The sequence below is a fragment of the Oncorhynchus gorbuscha genome, linkage group LG14, assembly GCF_021184085.1.
Source record: "Oncorhynchus gorbuscha isolate QuinsamMale2020 ecotype Even-year linkage group LG14, OgorEven_v1.0, whole genome shotgun sequence".
Lineage (NCBI taxonomy): Eukaryota > Metazoa > Chordata > Actinopteri > Salmoniformes > Salmonidae > Oncorhynchus > Oncorhynchus gorbuscha.
Genome location: NC_060186.1, coordinates 64,974,584 through 64,990,411, shown reverse-complemented (window position 1 = coordinate 64,990,411; position 15,828 = coordinate 64,974,584). Strand labels below are relative to the sequence as shown.

Sequence of the window (15,828 nt, the reverse complement as noted above, 5' to 3'; positions counted from 1 at the left end):
GGGGTGGGGTTTCCACGTCACCAAGTTGAATAACCAAACACGCACACAAAGCACAACTAGAATAGAAATGGGGAATTTATTAGCGAGATTTGCATACTGTGGGAAAGGGGGGGGGGGATTCAGCAGCCAGTTCACAGTCCACAATCCGTTCTCGTTGTCCGTTCCGTTCTCCAGGGGTAATCCTAAAACTCAGGTCCTCAGTCAAACCGGTTCGGTACACAATGGGGGTAATCAGACAGTCCAAGTCACAATGAGTAATCACACAGATTATTCATTATTCAGATTACTCCATAACACAGGTTTTACTCTCAGTCCTCTCCCTGTTTGTGCAGCCCGCTTCCTCTAATATCCCCATGCACTCCATGGCTTAATGGTCCACAGGCTTGCCTTGTTGGGGCAGGAAGTCCATATAAGGCCTGGGGGTGGAGCCAGCGGGCTGCAAGATATCTCCCTTTAATCACCACTCCCCTCACCTCTCCCTGCCGTCTGCCACAATATGTACATAGCCCTCCTGGGCTGGTTGTTTTGAAAGCTCCTTACCAGAGGAAAACTCGGTCTGTTAAAGCTGATCTAGTCATCAGTTAGAGAGGAGAAATCTGACCAGAGATCACACACCAGATTAATAGATTAATGGAGGGAGGGAAGGACGGAGGGAAGGACGGAGGGAGGGAAGGACGGAGGGGTGGAGGGAGGGAAGGAGGGATGGACGGAGGGATGGACGGAGGGAGGGAAGGACGGAGGGAAGGACAGAGGGATTGTATCAAAGATAATTGCGTAACTATCGTATTTCGTCGTCCTAACGTAGTCTACACTGCTATCTGCCCGGCAGCTAGCCAGCTAGCTAACGTCCACCGTCTACCGAATAGCAGCACTGTAGAAACTATTACACTCAACTGAACGACTTGATTAGTGTAGTGTTAGCTAGCTACATAGTTGTCTTTGCTGTCTTCGTATCCAAGATAATTGTGTAGTTTAGAGTGTGTAGTCTTAGAGTGATTGTCTTAATTTACCGAGGTTAGCTAGCCAGCTATTTGTCGTCCTTAACGTAGGAGACACTGCTAGCTAGCCAACAGCTAGCCAAGGTATACCGAATAGAACTTCCCCACTCAACAACCCGGTCGCATTCCGCTTCGCTCCACAGGTAGTATCACATTTTCATTTCATTTCATTACAGTACAACGGTTTGATTTGTTTGATCGTAGCTAGCTACATAGCTAGCTACATAGCCGTCTTTGTATCAAAGATAATTGTGTAGTCTAGAGCGATTTTCTAGGTTAGCTAGCCAGCTATTGTCGTTCTTTTAACGCAACGTAACGTAATCAACACTGCTAGCTAGCCAGCTAGCCCTCGAATAGCAGCACTGTAGAAACTATTACACTCAACGGAACGACTTGATTAGTGTAGTGTCAACAACGCAGCCACTGCCATCTAGCCTACAAAGTCAACAACGCAGCCACTGCCAGCTAGCCTACTTCAGCAGTACTGTATCATTTTAATCATTTTAGTCAATAAGATTCTTGCTACGTAAGCTTAACTTTCTGAACATTCGAGACGTGTAGTCCACTTGTCATTCCAATCTCCTTTGCATTAGAGTAGCCTCTTCTGTAGCCTGTCAACTATGTGTCTGTCTATCCCTGTTCTCTCCTCTCTGCACAGACCATAGAAACGCTCCACACCGCGTGGCCGCGGCCACCCTAATCTGGTGGTCCCAGCGCGCACGACCCACGTGGAGTTCCAGGTCTCCGGTAGCCTCTGGAACTGCCGATCTGCGGCCAACAAGGCAGAGTTCATCTCAGCCTATGCCTCCCTCCAGTCCCTCGACTTCTTGGCACTGACGGAAACATGGATCACCACAGATAACACTGCTACTCCCACTGCTCTCTCTTCGTCCGCCCACGTGTTCTCGCACACCCCGAGAGCTTCTGGTCAGCGGGGTGGTGGCACCGGGATCCTCATCTCTCCCAAGTGGTCATTCTCTCTTTCTCCCCTTACCCATCTGTCTATCGCCTCCTTTGAATTCCATGCTGTCACAGTTACCAGCCCTTTCAAGCTTAACATCCTTATCATTTATCGCCCTCCAGGTTCCCTCGGAGAGTTCATCAATGAGCTTGATGCCTTGATAAGCTCCTTTCCTGAGGACGGCTCACCTCTCACAGTTCTGGGCGACTTTAACCTCCCCACGTCTACCTTTGACTCATTCCTCTCTGCCTCCTTCTTTCCACTCCTCTCCTCTTTTGACCTCACCCTCTCACCTTCCCCCCTTACTCACAAGGCAGGCAATACGCTCAACCTCATCTTTACTAGATGCTGTTCTTCCACTAACCTCATTGCAACTCCCCTCCAAGTCTCCGACCACCACCTTGTATCCTTTTCCCTCTCGCTCTCATCCAACACTTCCCACACTGCCCCTACTCGGATGGTATCGCGCCGTCCCAACCTTCGCTCTCTCTCCCCCGCTACTCTCTCCTCTTCCATCCTATCATCTCTTCCCTCTGCTCAAACCTTCTCCAACCTATCTCCGGATTCTGCCTCCTCAACCCTCCTCTCCTCCCTTTCTGCATCCTTTGACTCTCTATGTCCCCTATCCTCCAGGCCGGCTCGGTCCTCCCCTCCCGCTCCGTGGCTCGACGACTCATTGCGAGCTCACAGAACAGGGCTCCGGGCAGCCGAGCGGAAATGAAGGAAAACTCGCCCCCCTGCGGACCTGGCATCCTTTCACTCCCTCCTCTCTACATTTTCCTCCTCTGTCTCTGCTGCTAAAGCCACTTTCTACCACTCTAAATTCCAAGCATCTGCCTCTAACCCTAGGAAGCTCTTTGCCACCTTCTCCTCCCTCCTGAATCCTCCTCCCCCTCCCCCCTCCTCCCTCTCTGCAGATGACTTCGTCAACCATTTTGAAAAGAAGGTCGACGACATCCGATCCTCGTTTGCTAAGTCAAATGACACCGCTGGTTCTGCTCATACTGCCCTACCCTGTGCTCTGACCTCTTTCTCCCCTCTCTCTCCAGATGAAATCTCGCGTCTTGTGACGGCCGGCCGCCCAACAACCTGCCCGCTTGACCCTATCCCCTCCTCTCTTCTCCAGACCATTTCCGGAGACCTTCTCCCTTACCTCACCTCGCTCATCAACTCATCCCTGACCGCTGGCTACGTCCCTTCCGTCTTCAAGAGAGCGAGAGTTGCACCCCTTCTGAAAAAACCTACACTCGATCCCTCCGATGTCAACAACTACAGACCAGTATCCCTTCTTTCTTTTCTCTCCAAAACTCTTGAACGTGCCGTCCTTGGCCAGCTCTCCCGCTATCTCTCTCAGAATGACCTTCTTGATCCAAATCAGTCAGGTTTCAAGACTAGTCATTCAACTGAGACTGCTCTTGTCTGTATCACGGAGGTGCTCCGCACTGCTAAAGCTAACTCTCTCTCCTCTGCTCTCATCCTTCTAGACCTATCGGCTGCCTTCGATACTGTGAACCATCAGATCCTCCTCTCCACCCTCTCCGAGTTGGGCATCTCCGGCGCGGCCCACGCTTGGATTGCGTCCTACATGACAGGTCGCTCCTACCAGGTGGCGTGGCGAGAATCTGTCTCCTCACCACGCGCTCTCACCACTGGTGTCCCCCAGGGCTCTGTTCTAGGCCCTCTCCTATTCTCGCTATACACCAAGTCACTTGGCTCTGTCATAACCTCACATGGTCTCTCCTATCATTGCTATGCAGACGACACACAACTAATCTTCTCCTTTCCCCCTTCTGATGACCAGGTGGCGAATCGCATCTCTGCATGTCTGGCAGACATATCAGTGTGGATGACGGATCACCACCTCAAGCTGAACCTCGGCAAGACGGAGCTGCTCTTCCTCCCGGGGAAGGACTGCCCGTTCCATGATCTCGCCATCACGGTTGACAACTCAATTGTGTCCTCCTCCCAGAGCGCTAAGAACCTTGGCGTGATCCTGGACAACACCCTGTCGTTCTCAACTAACATCAAGGCGGTGGCCCGTTCCTGTAGGTTCATGCTCTACAACATCCGCAGAGTACGACCCTGCCTCACACAGGAAGCAGCGCAGGTCCTAATCCAGGCACTTGTCATCTCCCGTCTGGATTACTGCAACTCGCTGTTGGCTGGGCTCCCTGCCTGTGCCATTAAACCCCTACCACTCATCCAGAACGCCGCAGCCCGTCTGGTGTTCAACCTTCCCAAGTTCTCTCACGTCACCCCGCTCCTCCGCTCTCTCCACTGGCTTCCAGTTGAAGCTCGCATCCGCTACAAGACCATGGTGCTTGCCTACGGAGCTGTGAGGGGAACGGCACCTCAGTACCTCCAGGCTCTGATCAGGCCCTACACCCAAACAAGGGCACTGCGTTCATCCACCTCTGGCCTGCTCGCCTCCCTACCACTGAGGAAGTACAGTTCCCGCTCAGCCCAGTCAAAACTGTTCGCTGCTCTGGCTCCCCAATGGTGGAACAAACTCCCTCACGACGCCAGGACAGCGGAGTCAATCACCACCTTCCGGAGACACCTGAAACCCCACCTCTTTAAGGAATACCTAGGATAGGATAAAGTAATCCTTCTTACCCCCCCCTTAAAAGATTTAGATGCACTATTGTAAAGTGGCTGCTCCACTGGATGTCATAAGGTGAACGCACCAATTTGTAAGTCGCTCTGGATAAGAGCGTCTGCTAAATGACTTAAATGTAATGTTAAATGTAAATGTAATGAACGGAGGGATGGAGGGAGGGAAGGAGGGAGGGAAGGACGGACGGAAGGACGGAGGGATGGACAGAGGGATGGACGAAGGGAGGGATGGACGGAGGGAAGGACAGAGGGATGGACGGAGGGATGGATGGATGGAGGGAGGGAAGGACGGAGGGATGGATGGATGGAGGGAGGGAAGGACGGAGGGATGGATGGAGGGAGGGAAGGACGGAGGGATGGATGAAACAGTTACACATACATGTTTCCGATTAAAAACTACAGACCTGTAGCGCTCCCCTCGGTCATCATGAAAACCTTTGAGCTCCTGGTCCTGTCCCATCTCAAAACCACCACGCACGCCCTCCTCGACCCCATGAAGTTTGCCTACAGAGCCAATAGTTCTGTGGACAACGCCGTAAACATGGACCTTCACTACAGCCTCCGACACCTCGAAAACCCAAGAACAAAAGTACTAAAAAGTACCCAAGGACGTAGTATCTGCATCAGATGGAGAAACTCTCTCGGACAATTCAAGTTTGGTTCTACACGTCCATCATTGAGTCCACCCTCACCTCTTCTATCACTGTCTGGTTTGGCTCTGTATCTGCCCACTACAAGGGCAAACTGCAGCACCTCCAGGACAAGGAAGCGTGCAGGTAAGATGATCGCTGACCCTGCCCACCCTGGACACCTTTCCCACCCTGGACACCCTTCTCACCCTGGACACCTTTCCCACCCTGGACACCTTTCCCACCCTGGACACCTTTCCCACCCTGGACACCCTTTCCACCCTGCCCACCCTGGACACATCTCCCACCCTGGACACCTTTCCCACCCTGGACACCTCTCCCACCCTGGACACCTCTCCCACCCTGGACACATCTCCCACCCTGGACACCTTTCCCACCCTGGACACCTCTCCCACCCTGGACACCTTTCCCCCCCTGGACACCCTTCCCACCCTGACCACCTTTCCCACCCTGGACACCTCTCCCACCCTGGACACATCTCCCACCCTGGACACATCTCCCACCCTGGACACCTTTACCACCCTGGAAACCTCTCCCACCCTGGACACCTTTCCCACCCTGGACACATCTCCCACCCTGGACAACTTTCCCACCCTGGACACATCTCCCACCCTGGACACCTTTCCCACCCTGGACACATCTCCCACCCTGGACACCTTTCCCACCCTGTACACATCTCCCACCCTGGACACATCTCCCACCCTGGACACCTTTCCCACCCTGGACACCTCTCCCACCCTGGACACCTTTCCCCCCCTGGACACCCTTCCCACCCTGACCACCTTTCCCACCCTGGACACCTCTCCCACCCTGGACACATCTCCCACCCTGGACACCTTTACCACCCTGGAAACCTCTCCCACCCTGGACACCTTTCCCACCCTGGACACATCTCCCACCCTGGACACCTTTCCCACCCTGGACACATCTCCCACCCTGGACACCTTTCCCACCCTGGACACATCTCCCACCCTGGACACCTTTCCCACCCTGTACACATCTCCCACCCTGGACACATCTCCCACCCTGGACACCTTTCCCACCCTGGACACCCTTCCCACCCTGGACACATCTCCCACCCTGGACACCTTTCCCACCCTGGACACATCTCCCACCCTGGACACATCTCCCACCCTGGACACCCTTCCCAAACTGGACACATCTCCCACCCTGGACACCTTTCCCACCCTGGACACATCTCCCACCCTGGACACCTTTCCCACCCTGGACACATCTCCCACCCTGGACACCTTTCCCACCCTGGACACATCTCCCACCCTGGACACCTTTCCCACCCTGGACACCCTTCCCACCCTGGACACATCTCCCACCCTGGACACCTTTCCCACCCTGGACACCTTTCCCACCCTGGACACACTTTCACCCTGGAAACCTTTCCCACCCTGGACACCTTTCCCACCCTGGACACCCTTCCCACCCTGGACACCTCTCCCACCCTGGACACCTTTCCCACCCTGGACACCCTTCCCACCCTGGACACCCTTCCCACCCTGGACACCGTTCCCCCCCTGGACACCTTTCCCACCCTGGACACCCTGCCCAACCTGGACACCCTTCCCACCCTGGACACCCTGCCCAACCTGGACACCTTTTCCCACCCTGGACACCCTCCCCACCCTGGACACCTTTCCCACCCTGGACACCCTGCCCAACCTGGACACCTTTCCCACCCTGGACACCTTTCCCACCCTGGACACCCTTCCCACCCTGGACACCTCTCCCACCCTGGACACCTTTCCCACCCTGGACACCCTTCCCACCTTGGACACCCTTCCCCCCCTGGACACCTTTCCCACCCTGGACACCCTGCCCAACCTGGACACCCTTCCCACCCTGAACACCCTTCCCACTCTGGACACCCTGCCCAACCTGGACACCCTTCCCACCCTGGACACCCTTCCCACCCTGGACACCTTTCCCACCCTGGACACCCTGCCCACCCTGGACACCTTTCCCACCCTGGACACATCTCCCACCCTGGACACATCTCCCACCCTGGACACCTTTCCCAAACTGGACACATCTCCCACCCTGGACACATCTCCCACCCTGCCCACCCTGGACACATCTCCCACCCTGGACACCTTTCCCACCCTGGACACATCTCCCACCCTGGACACATCTCCCACCCTGGACACCCTTCCCACCCTGGACACATCTCCCACCCTGGACACCTTTCCCACCCTGGACACCTTTCCCACCCTGGACACCCTTCCCACCCTTCCCACCCTGGACACCCTTCCCACCCTGGACACCTTTCCCACCCTGGACACATCTCCCACCCTGGACACCTTTCCCACCCTGGACACCTTTCACACCCTGGACACCCTTCCCACCCTGGACACCTTTCCCACCCTGGACACCCTGCCCAACCTGGACACCCTTCCCACCCTGGACACCCTGCCCAACCTGGACATCCTTCCCACCCTGGACACCCTTCCCACCCTGGACACCTTTCCCACCCTGGACACCCTTCCCACCCTGGACACCTTTCCCACCCTGGACACCCTTCCCACCCTGGACACCTTTCCCACCCTGGACACCTTTCCCACCCTGGACACCTTTCCCACCCTGGACACCCTGCCCAACCTGGACACCCTTCCCACCCTGGACACCCTTCCCACCCTGGACACCTTTCCCACCCTGGACACATCTCCCACCCTGGACACCTTTCCCACCCTGGACACCTTTCCCACCCTGGACACCCTTCCCACCCTGGACACCCTTCCCACCCTGGACACCTTTCCCACCCTGGACACCTTTCCCAGCTTGGACACCCTTCCCACCCTGGACACCTTTCCCAGCTTGGACACCCTGCCCAACCTGGACACCCCATCTATTAAAGACTGGTAGATGGTTTAGGTGAATCATGGGGATCATAGGGATCGAGTGACTTTGCATTGGGCCATTTACTGCACCTTGTCAACAACGACCTGAAATATTAATCTGCACTTTACCGCACAACACTGTATATACAGTCGGTTCCATGGCAGCATCCCTCCCTCTGCTTATATATACAGTGGGGAGGATTTTGCAGGTTTTCCTACTTACAAAGCATGTCTGTAATTTTTATTATAGGTACACTTCAACTGTGAGAGACAGAATCTAAAACAAAAATCCAGAAAATCCCATTGTATGATTTTAAGTAATTAATTTGCATTTTATTGCATGACATAAGTATTTGATACATCAGAAAAGCAGAACTTAATATTTGGTACAGAAATCTTTGTTTACAATTACAGAGATCATACATTTCCTGTAGTTCTTGACCTGGTTTGCACACACTGCAGCAGGGATTTTGGCCCACTCCTCCATACAGACCTTCTCCAGATCCTTCAGGTTTCGGGGCTGTCGCTGGGCAATACGGACTTTCAGCTCCCTCCAAAGATGTTCTATTGGGTTCAGGTCTGGAGACTGGCTAGGCCACTCCAGGACCTTGAGATGCTTCTTACGGAGCCACTCCTTAGTTGCCCTGGCTGTGTGTTTCAGGTCGTTGTCATGCTGGAAGACCCAGCCACGACCCATCTTCAATGCTCTTACTGAGGGAAGGAGGTTGTTGGCCAAGATCTCGCGATACATGGCCCCATCCATCCTCCCCTCAATACGGTGCAGTCGTCCTGTCCCCTTTGCAGAAAAGCATCCCCAAAGAATGATGTTTCCACCTCCATGCTTCACAGTTGGGATGGTGTTCTTGGGGTTGTACTCATCCTTCTTCTTCCTCCAAACACGGCGAGTGGAGTTTAGACCAAAACGCTATATTTTTGTCTCATCAGACCACATGACCTTCTCCCATTCCTCCTCTGGATCATCCAGATGGTCATTGGCAAACTTCAGACGGGCCTGGACATGCGCTTGCTTGAGCAGGGGGACCTTGCGTGCGCTGCAGGATTTTAATCCACGACGGCATAGTATGTTACTAATGGTTTTCTTTGAGACTGTGGTCCCAGCTCTCTTCGGGTCATTGGCCTACAATTTTATCCCTGATGTCCTTACACAGCTCTCTGGTCTTGGCCATTGTGGAGAGGTTGGAGTCTGTTTGATTGAGTGTGTGGACAGGTGTCTTTTATACAGGTAACGAGTTCAAACAGGTGCAGTTAATACAGGTAATAAGTGGAGAACAGGAGGGCTTCTTAAAGAAAAACTAACAGGTCTGTGAGAGACAGAATTCTTACTGGTTGGTAGGTGATCAAATAATTATGTCATGCAATAAAATGCAAATGAATTACTTAAAAATCATACAATGTGATTTTCTGGATTTTGTTTTAAATTCCGTCTCTCACAGTTGAAGTGTACCTATGATAAAAAATGACAGACCTCTACATGCTTTGTAAGTAGGAAAACCTGCAAAATCGGCAGTGTATCAAAAACTTGTTCTCCCCACTGTATATCCCCTCTGTAAATGGTATATTCCCACTGTAATCAGCCTATACTCCAGAATTTTACGTTTTATGTTTACTGTACCGACATTGTATATTCGGTACAAATGTAGGATCTTAATTTGGTCACTCTTTTGTTGCTGAGAATGTTCCTGCACAGCATTAAATGCAAATTTGTAGTTTATTTGAGTTCAAAAAGTATTTTTTAAGTATTTAATTTCCCCTTTGAAATGTCAGACTTCATTTGCCCAAATGAAAAATGTATCAACTCCTACAAAAATGTCCATTCATTATCATCCACAGATTAATTCACATTTCCTGTTGCTGAATAATTATTGTCCTGCTGTAGCAAACTGTCTCAAAGTAAGTTCTTCTCCACGCATCGCGCCGACAGAAACAAACATCTTTCTGGTAAGAAGAGTGGCGGGGGCGTATGCCTCATGACTAACGAGGCATGGTGTGATGAAGGAAACATACAGGAACTCAAATCCTTCTGTTCACCTGATTTAGAATTCCTCACAATCAAATGTAGACCGCATTATCTTCCAAGAGAATTCTCTTCGATTATAATCACAGCCGTATATATCCCCCCCCCCAAGCAGACACATCGATGGCTCTGAACAAACTTTATTTAACTCTTTGCAAACTGGAAACCATTTATCCGGAGGCTGCATTCATTGTAGCTGGGGATTTTAACAAAGCTAATCTGAAAACAAGACTCCCTAAATTTGATCAGCATATCGATTGCGCAACCAGGGGTGGTAAAACCTTGGATCATTGTTACTCTAACTTCCGCGACGCATATAAGGCCCTGCCCCGCCCCCCTTTCGGAAAAGCTGACCACGACTCCATTTTGCTGATCCCTGCCTACAGGCAGAAACTAAAACAAGAGGCTCCCACGCTGAGGTCTGTCCAACGCTGGTCAGACCAAGCTGACTCCACACTCCAAGAATACTTCCATCACGTGGACTGGGACATGTTTCGTGTTTACGGACATATTCAATCAATCCCTATACCAGTCTGCTGTTCCCACATGCTTCAAGAGGGCCACCATTGTTCCTGTTCCCAAGAAAGCTAAGGTAACTGAGCTAAACGACTACCGCCCCGTAGCACTCACTTCCGTCATCATGAAGTGCTTTGAGAGACTAGTCAAGGACCATATCACCTCCACCCTACCTGACACCCTAGACCCACTCCAATTTGCTTATCGCCCAAATAGGTCCACAGACGATGCAATCTCAACCACACTGCACACTGCCCTAACCCATCTGGACAAGAGGAATACCTATGTGAGAATGCTGTTCATCGACTATAGCTCGGCATTTAACACCATAGTGCCCTCCAAGCTCGTCATCAAGCTCGAGACCCTGGGTCTCGACCCCGCCCTGTGCAACTGGGTACTGGATTTCCTGACGGGCCGCCCCCAGGTGGTGAGGGTAGGCAACAACATCTCCTCCCCGCTGATCCTCAACACGGGGGCCCCACAAGGGTGCGTTCTGAGCCCTCTCCTGTACTCCCTGTTCACCCACGACTGCGTGGCCACGCACGCCTCCAACTCAATCATCAACTTTGCGGACGACACAACAGTGGTAGGCTTGATTACCAACAGCGACGAGACGGCCTACAGGGAGGAGGTGAGGGCCCTCGGAGTGTGGTGTCAGGAAAATAACCTCACACTCAACGTCAACAAAACTAAGGAGATGATTGTGGACTTCAGGAAACAGCAGAGGGAACACCCCCCTATCCACATCGATGGAACAGTAGTGGAGAGGGTAGCAAGTTTTAAGTTCCTCGGCATACACATCACAGACAAACTGAACTGGTCCACTCACACAGACAGCGTCGTGAAGAAGGCGCAGCAGCGCCTCTTCAACCTCAGGAGGCTGAAGAAATTCGGCTTGTCACCAAAAGCACTCACAAACTTCTACAGGTGCACAATCGAGAGCATCCTGGCGGGCTGTATCACCGCCTGGTACGGCAACTGCTCCGCCCTCAACCGTAAGGCTCTCCAGAGGGTAGTGAGGTCTGCACAACGCATCACCGGGGGCAAACTACCTGCCCTCCAGGACACCTACACCACCCGATGTTACAGGAAGGCCATAAAGATCATCAAGGACATCAACCACCCGAACCACTGCCTGTTCACCACGCTATCATCCAGAAGGCGAGGTCAGTACAGGTGCATCAAAGCTGGGACCGAGAGACTGAAAAACAGCTTCTATCTCAAGGCCATCAGACTGTTAAACAGCCACCACTAACATTGAGTGGCTGCTGCCAACACACTGTCATTGACACTGACCCAACTCCAGCCACTTTAATAATGGGATTTGATGGGAAATGATGTAAATATATCACTAGCCACTTTAAACAATGCTACCTTATATAATGTTACTTACCCTACATTATTAATCTCATATGCATACGTATATACTGTACTCTACATCATCGACTGCATCCTTATGTAATACATGTATCACTAGCCACTTTAACTATGCCACTTTGTTTACTTTGTCTACATACTCATCTCATATGTATATACTGTACTCGATACCATCTACTGTATGCTGCTCTGTACCATCACTCATTCATATATCCTTATGTACATATTCTTTATCCCCTTACACTGTGTATAAGACAGTAGTTTTGGAATTGTTAGTTAGATTACTTGTTGGTTATCACTGCATTGTCGGAACTAGAAGCACAAGCATTTCGCTACACTCGCATTAACATCTGCTAACCATGTGTATGTGACAAATAAAATTTGATTTGATTTGATACATCTGTATGATGTCTATGTGGACTTGTGTCTGTATTCTGTTTGTCAGTTACAGAGAGCACCTTCACACTGAAGCAGATTATGGGTCTGTGTAAATATACTTGGTGAATTAAGGTGATTCTGATACAACAGCCAAACATAATCATGTTTGATAACAAAGATGGTGCTGAAGACAGAATATCTAAACATGTGTTTCTGAGCACTCTGCAACCATGACGACAGAGGCCATATCAGGGAAGGATGCTCCAAGGCACCATGGGAGCTGCGAGGGTTTAGGAGGAGTGGAGGAAAGAAGGAAGGGAAGAAGAGGTGGAGCGGCGTGCAGAGAGAAGTGAGAAAAGAGAGAGGGCAGGCAGAAAGAACAAACACACACTCACGGCCACCACAGCAGCCCTCAGAGACAAACAAAACACAACACCACTCTCATCACCACAGCAGCCCTCAGAGACAAACAAAACACAACACCACTGTCATCACCACAGCAGCCCTCAGAGACAAACAAAACACAACACCACTGTCATCACCACAGCAGCCCTCAGAGACAAACAAAACACAACACCACTGTCATCACCACAGCAGCCCTCAGAGACAAACAAAACACAACACCACTGTCATCACCACAGCAGCCCTCAGAGACAAACAAAACACAACACCACTGTCATCACCACAGCAGCCCTCAGAGACAAACAAAACACAACACCACTGTCATCACCACATCAGCCCTCAGAGACAAACAAAACACAACACCACTGTCATCACCACAGCAGCCCTCAGAGACAAACAAAACACAACACCACTGTCATCACCCCAGCAGTCTTGGCAAGCTTCTTTACAAGCCATCAACGCCTCCCCCTCTCGTTCCTTCTCTCTTCTTTCCTCTCTCCTCTCTTTCCTCTCTCCCCTCTTTCATTCTCTCTTCTTCCTCTCTCCTCCTTGACTGCCCAGTTAACACATTACCATTCTACCCCTGCCCCTCTGCAATGACAACCATTCACTGCTGGCTCATATGTAGAAACACAATGTATAGAACAGAACAGACATGGCTGTCTATTCCATAGGATAGAGATTTACATGAATTCTGTACATTGCAATTGTATCTGTACATCAATCTGCAATCCCATCAAAACCCCTGCTCTCTAATAGACACAGCGATGTACTACTGGTAGCAGGGAAAACAACACATCTCTACTAGATAGGGAATATGATAATGAGTGATGTCATTTGAGATGCAGACCTAGTAAAGTAGACACATGTTAAACAGGGCTTCTTACACTTTTTCAGCTCAAGACCAAATTGACAAATTGACAAATTCCTCCAACAAACCAAATTAAGAAGAAATAGTGTGTGATCATTGATGCATTCTCATAACTAGAGACACCTCTCACATGCCCAGGGACCACTTTGGGTCCTGACCCATTGTTTAAGAGACCCTGCATTAGAGTACTACAGTTAGCGTAGCGTCACAGTAACCAACCCAGTGGTACCCTATCCAGCCCAGCCCAGCATAGCGTCACAGTTATCAACCCAGTGGTACCCAGTACATTGTACAGTAACCTACCTGACTTTAAATTCCTGCGCTGTGACCTGGACCTGGGCTCCAGCAGGCACTGCCTCAGTACAGTAGATCTGAGGGAAGTAGAACCGGTGAGACTGCACGTTTATATCCATGGTGCTTGGCAGCTACCGCACATCAGACGCACAGCACAACCCTGCTACAGGAACGATGGAAGGATTTCTCTCCTTTCTCTGTGTCTCTTCTCTTTCTTCTTTCCTTATCCCTGATCTGTCCGTCCCAGGCTGTGGCGTTCTAGGCTGTGGGGTTAGTTAACGAGAGAGTTCTAAGGTTAACGATGGCATCCCAGTCACCGTCTCTCCGGGGTGGTCGTGGATTCACAGTCACAGCGCGATACAGCCAGACATCCCCCTCTCCTCTCTTCACGCAGAGTCACTCGATCACTTCGGCTGGCTCCTCACAGACACACTAACCTTTTTCCCTAGTAGCAACTCAGCCGTACAAGGAGCGGACAGGACATGAATAAATACAAATAAAAGAACAAAGACACTTCCAATCAGAACTCCTTGAGAGAGAAAAAGACCGCAAATAAAAAATCTCATTTTCATCAATGCATCCTCTTCCACAGCAGGGATATTTTAGAACAATGACAGAATATAAAAGAGGAAGAGAGAGAAAAATATAATAAATTAACAATGCAAAAGCAGCCCTCAGTCCAGTGGGAGCACTGAATGAGAGATGAGAGACCTTTTTTGAATTATGAGTGGAGAGAGAGCGAGAGAGAGAGAAAGAGAGAGAGAAAGAAAGAGGGAGAGAGAGACAGAGAGAAAGAGGGAGAGACAGAGAGAGCGAGAGAGAGAGAAAGAGAGAGAGAAAGAAAGAGGGAGAGAGAGACAGAGAGAAAGAGGGAGAGACAGAGAGAGCGAGAGAGAGCGAGAGAGAGAGAGAGAGAGAGAGAGAGAGAGAGAGAGAGAGAGAGAGAGAAAGAAAGAAAGAGGGAGAGAGAGAGAGGGAGAGACAGAGAGAGAGAGCGAGAGCGAGAGAGAGAGCGAGAGAAAGAAAGAGGGAGAGAGAGACAGAGAGAAAGAGGGAGAGACAGAGAGAGCGAGAGAGAGCGAGAGAGAGAGAGAGAAAGAAAGAGGGAGAGAGAGAGAGGGAGAGACAGAGAGAGAGAGCGAGAGCGAGAGAGAGAGCGAGAGAAAGAAAGAGGGAGAGAGAGACAGCGAAAGAGGGAGAGACAGAGAGAGCGAGAGAGAGCGAGAGAGAGACACAGAGAGAGAGAGAGAGATAGAGAGAGGGAGCGAGAGAGAGACAGAGAGAGAGAGAGAGAGAGAGAGAGAGAGAGAGAGAGAGACAGAGAGAGAGAGAGAGAGAGAGAGAGAGAGAGAGAGGTAACTTACACAAAGCTCTGAGAGACAAGGCAAGAAGGCAAGGCAAGGCAAGATTCTATGCCATCAAAAGGAATATAAATTTTAACATACCAATTAGGATCTGGCTAAAAATACTTGAATCAGTCATAGAACCCATTGCCCTTTACGGTTGTGAGGTCTGGAGTCCGCTCACCAACCAAGACTTCACAAAATGGGACAAACAGAGCGAGAGAGAGAAGACAGAGCGAAAGTGGTAGAGCGAGAGAGAGCACAGTAGTGTAATATAGAGAGATTCCCAGTGCTGTGAGGCGTTGCCCTCACACTGCCTCTCTCCTCTGTGTGTCTCACTGGATTACCGCCCTCCCTTCCCCCTCCATCCCCCTCCCAGCAGTGATATGAGCGGTGGGCCGCCAGCCCCCGAGGCCGCTGGTCCTCTCATCCCTCTCCTCTCCTCTTCCAGGGCCTCTTCCAGGGCTCTGATTGGCGGAGCCAGGGATGTGTAAGCCTGCGCGGAACGAGTGAAGAGGAGCGACAGACGTTAATTCAT

The 15,828-nt window shown here is 51.1% G+C and overlaps 1 pseudogene; it reads right to left on the bottom strand.

Moving 5' to 3' along the window:
* Nucleotides 1-14,701, bottom strand: part of LOC123995289 — a 131,113-nt pseudogene extending 116,412 nt beyond the window's left edge.
* Between the last annotated feature and the right edge of the window lie 1,127 nt (nt 14,702-15,828).